Below are 6,223 nucleotides of genomic sequence, written 5' to 3' on the forward strand. Positions count from 1 at the left end.
AAAAAATGGTTTTTTGCACGAGTAGCTCATACAATACATCCGCCAGATACCCTATTACAATTGACATGGTGCAAACTTTTTCCAAGCATGTTCACGTCACCAGCTACTCCCGTATAATGCCCATACTTTGATTTTCAGTTTATCTTTTGGCTCGCCGTCCCTAGTCTTGCTACGTGGAAACTCAAGATTTCTTAAACTTAAAGAGGAAAGGTAATTTTTGACTTCTGGGTAATTTTTTGCTTTAAATTTAATGAGGTGATCTCAATTTTTAAATTTTTTTGTTGCTTGTTCATGTTTCGGGAGTTTGGGTGGGGCGACGATTTATTGAAAAAAACCCGATGACATTTATAGGCATAATGGCTTTGAAAACGTTTTGTTTTATGAAAAAAAAATTTTTCTTCAAAAAATAATAATCAAAAATAATCATAAAACAAAATAATATTAGCTCATAACTAGACATGATGATTAATATATTGTTAAGTCCTTGGCATGTGAATTAATTTGTGGAACAGCCATTGGCTATTATACCGTAACATCTAACACAGTAACAGAGTAACCAGTTCCTTCCCACCCACCCGGACGGGGCTTTGTTTTTAAAAATAATCCTCCCGCCCTCTGCTCTAACGGGCCGGCTCATAGCCAAACGAAACACAAGTAAGCGCTGAGTATTTATAGCCAACTGTTAGAGAGCCATCTGATTCAGTTAGGGATAAAAAAAAATAAATAAAAAACCACATGGGAACTAATTTGCCACAATCATTTCTGTGCAGGGCTTTATTATCTTTATCAAGGAACCACTTGCACTCAAAAAAGTTATTAAAGCAGATCTGATGGGCACAACTAGCTATAAGAAGTAGAACACTAAACCTATTTTTTTCCAGGCGTAGTACACGAAACAAACGTTCAAAATGTATATTCCTTACTGGGCGGCGCTCAGCCTGTCATTTCCGCCCGAATCCTAGATCGTGTTTATGGACATTATTATATAGCCTGGGGTCCCCAGGTAAGTGTATTCCATTAGGAAGGCACTCAGGAGCTCGCTAGGGGGTGCAAAATGCATCCGCTATGGTCATATTATGGCAGGCGAATGATGGTTTTGAAAATGCTCAGACCATCCGCGAATCGAGATATCTTAATTTTTTTTGGAACAAAATTGAAAATCGTTGATTTTTTTTTTGGTCCCATTTTCCTAATATTCGTTGGGAAAAGGGAGGTATAAGCAGACTTTTAATAAATTTTTAGGTCGGTTAAAAATTGGCGAGCTTGCCCTAATAATAATATGACCATGTCCCCTAGCGGCAGTTTTTCCACCACCTATTGAGCTGAGTGCCCTTTCCTATTGGGGAAAAAATATATTTTTTAAAGTTGTTTTTTTAGGCGCCTGGAGAAAATAAAACTCAAGAAATTGAATTGTGGGCCCATCAGATCTTACCTTTACAACTCTTTGGGTGGATAATTTCAGATTCCTGCACAGGAATGCTTGTAGCAAATTAGTTCCCAGAAAATATTCTCAATTCCCTAACTAATTCTTCCCTTAAAAACAAAAACAAATTTTTGGCTCCAAAAATGGCTATTAGATAGCATTTTATCTACTTGCTCGACTACTCTACAACTGTCCACAGTGTTTCTAAGTGTGAAACAGCAATGTGGTGATACGAGGAAATCATTTTAATTTTTGATTTCAGGGATCAGATGCGCACCTGAAAGGAACCTTTAACTCAATTTTAAGATTTCGTGTTTATTTAATCAGGGTTTGACGCAAAAAAAAACAAATTATCGATGGTAAAAATCTAAAATCGAACAGGGATCAAGCTTAAGATTCAGGTTATAAAACTAATGTTGTTACTAAGGTTTGGGTTTAGAAATTCGGGTTGAGTTCCGTACATAGTCAGGGGTTTAGCTTAAAGGTCACTGTTTTGCACTCAAAGTACGCTTAAAAGGTCCTTTTCAGTCACAAGCCCAAAATTTTTTACCCTTTCAAATTCAAGTTTTTAAACGCCAATATGTGAACATAAGGCTGAAAATTTCAAATGATATAAAATCTTATGACCACCCGGCACCCCACTTAGAGATAAAAACGGGGATAACTGTGTAATCTTTTGCCCACCCACTGCTGTGGCCCTCGGGTGATTGCTGCCTGACATCTTAAGTGAACTTTTTTGATCACAATCACACGGCGAATGTTTAACTATTCGAATACCAATCAAGCTGCCAATTAGCAGTGTCCCGGTGTCAGCCCAATTAAACGCTGCTAACTTAAAACAATTAATTAACAATTCCTGGTAGAAATGCTAGTAACAATCGTCACGGGATCAGTTACAGTCACGTCTATTTAATCATGCCAAAAATTTCCTATTTTTTCGGTTGAACACATTTGAAACGCCTTACCTTTTCTTGCTCTTTCCCCTCCTCGGTAAACGAGTCTTGGTTTTGAATCTTGATCCAAGTGTTCCTAAGTTTTGTTAAAGGGGGTTTTCTTGGTTGTTTTAATCGGAGGATGACGGCGGACGATCATTTGGCCAAAGTGGAGCGACAAAACGAAAGAACTGGACCTGCTACAGCCAAACCAGCGTATAAAAAGTGTACGAGGTGCAGGCAGCATTTCATCTTTAACAAACTCAGAGAAAGGGGGGTGGTAAGTTACATTTAACTTTAAAGCCAAAAATGCCAAATTTTGGATTTATTGACCAAAAACTGATTTTGGCCACTTGCTGATTCAATTTTTGGCAAACTTTTGATAAACAAATGAAAAGAGACTTCAAATGCATTTTAACTAATATACAACCATATATAACCACTTACAACTTACACAACGAACATATTTATCTACAAATTACCCCATTTTACAAAGACCAATAAAAATACTTATTACTTTTCGGGGTATTTGGCGAAAAAAGCTAATTCCGGTGACGCAAAAAACACGCTGCAGGATTAAAAATAGATTTTTCTTCAAAATTTGACAAAAATTTCATCGCGAGAGACGAAAATTTATGGCATTATAACTTTAATAAGTTAATTATAAATTTATAAAGCGTAACTTAATCATAAAAAGTAACGTACTGTTCCAACCTAACAATTAGCCTCATCTTCCTAACAATAAAAATAATAAGCCTGGAGCTTTTTTGGGTGGTTTTCAAAGAGGGAAATAAAAATATTAGAACTCCTTTGGGTTACCTGAAATCCTCCCCACTGGTCACGGGACACTGAAACATCAGCGATTGGTCACCATGACAACCACGTGGTTACCACGTGCGTGGCTGAAAGTCAATGTGTAAAGCTCTGCTCAGGTGATGATTCAGAAATTCAGATTACTTTTGTTAACCGCATATGTATACTTTTTTTGCGATAATAAATGACGGGTCACTTTTAAAGAGCGTTTTAGTTTGCTTATCAGTTTCCCTTGACTACAAGTACAGACTTTCCGGGAAAAAAAAAGAAAATTTGGGGTAAGCCCGGGACTAGCTTAGTCTTATTTTAAAATTGTAACAGGAGTCTTAAAACAGGCAAGGGATTCCAAAATTTAATTTATTCCAACGAGTTCATCTTGAACGCTTCATATTTTTTTACGCCCACCCAGGAAATGATCTATGCTATGTAAATAGTCGATTTGAAATACCACAGTAAACGTATAAAAAAGAAAAAATTACTATTATCATTATAATAGTAATTATATGATTTGAACATGTTTGTAAAAAAGTCGATTTTTATAAAAAGTATATATTTAAAATTCCCCACAAATTAAACTTCCAGAATCCAGATAACTCAACCAATTTAGAGAAATCATATTCCGTAAATAAATGCCGCATCTAATTCTATGAAGGATGCTGAAAAAAATTCAGAAATGTAGTTTTGTATCGGGTCTTTCGGATTGTTAAGTCCCGGAATGTTGCCCCCCCCAAAAATATTCAGACATTTACACTCAATCTCTCAAATTCCTTCCGCATGATTTTTTTTTGAAACAACCTCTTATATTATTCGTCCCTTGACAACGACTGTTATGCTTTACGATATTATGTACTTATTATTTTATTGAAGCATAAGCAATTTGTCGGCACACATGAAGTTGGACAATGGAGTATGGACAAATGGAGCAGAGGAGTAATTAAGCTTTTTAAAAAAGGGAACCAGAATACGGAATGTTATTAAGGTTTTTAAAGGATGGTAATGGAACTATCCAACCATTATAAAATTTATAAGTTTATAAGTGATTTGAAATTTTTTCTTCGCTTCAAAATCGGGGCCGTAGTGTTCCCTTGATCATTTCATGTTCAATTCTTGTTTAATTCCATTGAAAGCATTTTAGCCTTTTGTTCGAGGAAATTTAAAAAATCATCATTATGTTTCAATTTCTCTACCTCTTCAATATTTTGGGTCTAAAACCTGTACTGTAAAAAAAAAGTATGGATTTTATTTGACAATGACGACAACGTTGTAGTATTTCGGAAATTTCCTAAACGATACTTTTTACTGCATCAAAAATTATCAATCACAATTCACAACCAAAGTTATGGATATAATAATTTTGAGCGTAAATGTGAAGGGCTTTAAGCTTTTAAGTGATTACGGGATCATAAAGCATGGACAACGCGCGTTGGGGTAAAACTGTAGTTGCTCGCGACGTGCAATTTTTTGATGTTGCTAAGGGAACGACGCGACGCAGTAAACCTTTGCTTTTTAAAAAAAACGCTAAATTTTTCTAACGTTTTTATTCTACTCACTTTCGACGTCAATTATACAAAATCTAAAGCCTAAAATCAAATTCTAAGAAGATGTCTCCTATTTGTTCTTTTTTCTACAACCCTGCTAAAAAAATCCCCAAAGGTTCCCCAACTCCATTTGCGAGCTCCAAATGGGTCAGGAAAAAATGGTCGGTTTTTGCAGGGTTGTGAAATACCGTGTTTTACGTTTTTTTGAATTGGAGCGTTTTTTGCGGTTTTTTTTTTTTTTAACAGGTTTTTTGCGTATTTTTATTTAAAAAACGTTGTGATTTATCGGAAATTTACAAAGTTTTGACGGTCACCAACTACCAGTAAACGAACCACGAAGTACAACACTGAGGGCCTGGGCCCCAATCACTTAAGCAAATTGGCAGTCTTCAGTGAACGAGAGGAGAAGTGACTACCCCCTTCCAGTCACGAAAAGGAGCTTGTCCCAAAACTATAGACATTGCGTCATTATTGACAAGTTTGCTGAGAGCAACCGCAGAGTTGTGTTCAATTTAACAAGTTAACAGTCTCAGTACAGTGTCAATTATGTTTTAATTGTTATTAAAATATTTTTACCTTTATTTTCACATTTAAAACATTATGTTTGATTGAACTCTTCAAGTTAATTCAGACACTTTCTGGTAAGGTTATTAGCTTCTAAAAACGCAAAATTTTCCGAGGGGCTTCGCCCCCCTAGGACCCCCCTCAGAAAAGGGGGCTGCGCCCCCAGACCCCTGCCGCAGCGGCGCCTTCGGCGCTGTATGTGAAATGTGAATCTCCTTGGTGCTTCGCACCAAGTTGCACCCAAGAAATAAATCGCTGGAGCCCATGCCTGGTCAACACAACTGGCAAGTTTGATTGGTCATACCGCTACATTTTGAATTTTCGCGTCAGTCTGCTTGATTAGATTATGCGAACGTTTTTTCTCGTTTTTTTCTCGTTTTTTAGAAAAAAAATAGTAAAAAGCACGTTTTGAACGTTTTTTGAGTTTACCATTCACGTTTTTTCACAACCCTGGGGTTTTTTTGGTCAATTTTCAGTGTTTTTGTCCCCGTTGCGCCCGTTGGCCCGGGGGATTCGTCAAGTTTAAAAATATAGTATAGATAAAATAGATCCAAGAACAAGGGTGCTGATACATCGCGTCGGAGGTAATCTGTTTACTGTAGAGTGTAGACTTGTAGAGTACTCGTTTGAAGCTCGTGAAATAAATGATAATCCTCTGGAGTATCCTCAATTTTCTTGAAAGTCTTGTGGAAGATACAAATGTTAAAAGCTGTCTGTCCTCTACGGTTTACTCGTGATTTGTTACCTTGATTGTAGAGGACACATCTGTAGTCTGTAGTAATGTCTTCCATTTTGGGGACCTTTTTGCAGTGAATTGTATCTGTTGATGTCACATTCCTTTTTTCCGCAATTTTTCCAGGAACGAAGAATAGTATTTTTACCACAAACCATCACGTGAACTGTTATCGATGAGCATCCCCCCTTTTTTCCCATGTACGCCTGTTTTACAAAAG

At 36.7% G+C, this 6,223-nt stretch overlaps 1 protein-coding gene across 1 annotated transcript in view; it reads left to right on the forward strand.

Annotated features, from left to right (window-relative positions):
• LOC134820849 (vasculin-like protein 1) overlaps positions 1-6,223 on the forward strand; it is a 632,099-nt gene that overhangs the window by 6,524 nt on the left and 619,352 nt on the right. The gene's annotated exons all lie outside the window — the stretch shown is intronic.

Source organism: Bolinopsis microptera, chromosome 9 (genome assembly GCF_026151205.1).
Source record: "Bolinopsis microptera isolate Bmic1 chromosome 9, MBARI_Bmic_1.0, whole genome shotgun sequence".
Classification (NCBI taxonomy): Eukaryota; Metazoa; Ctenophora; class Tentaculata; order Lobata; family Bolinopsidae; genus Bolinopsis; species Bolinopsis microptera.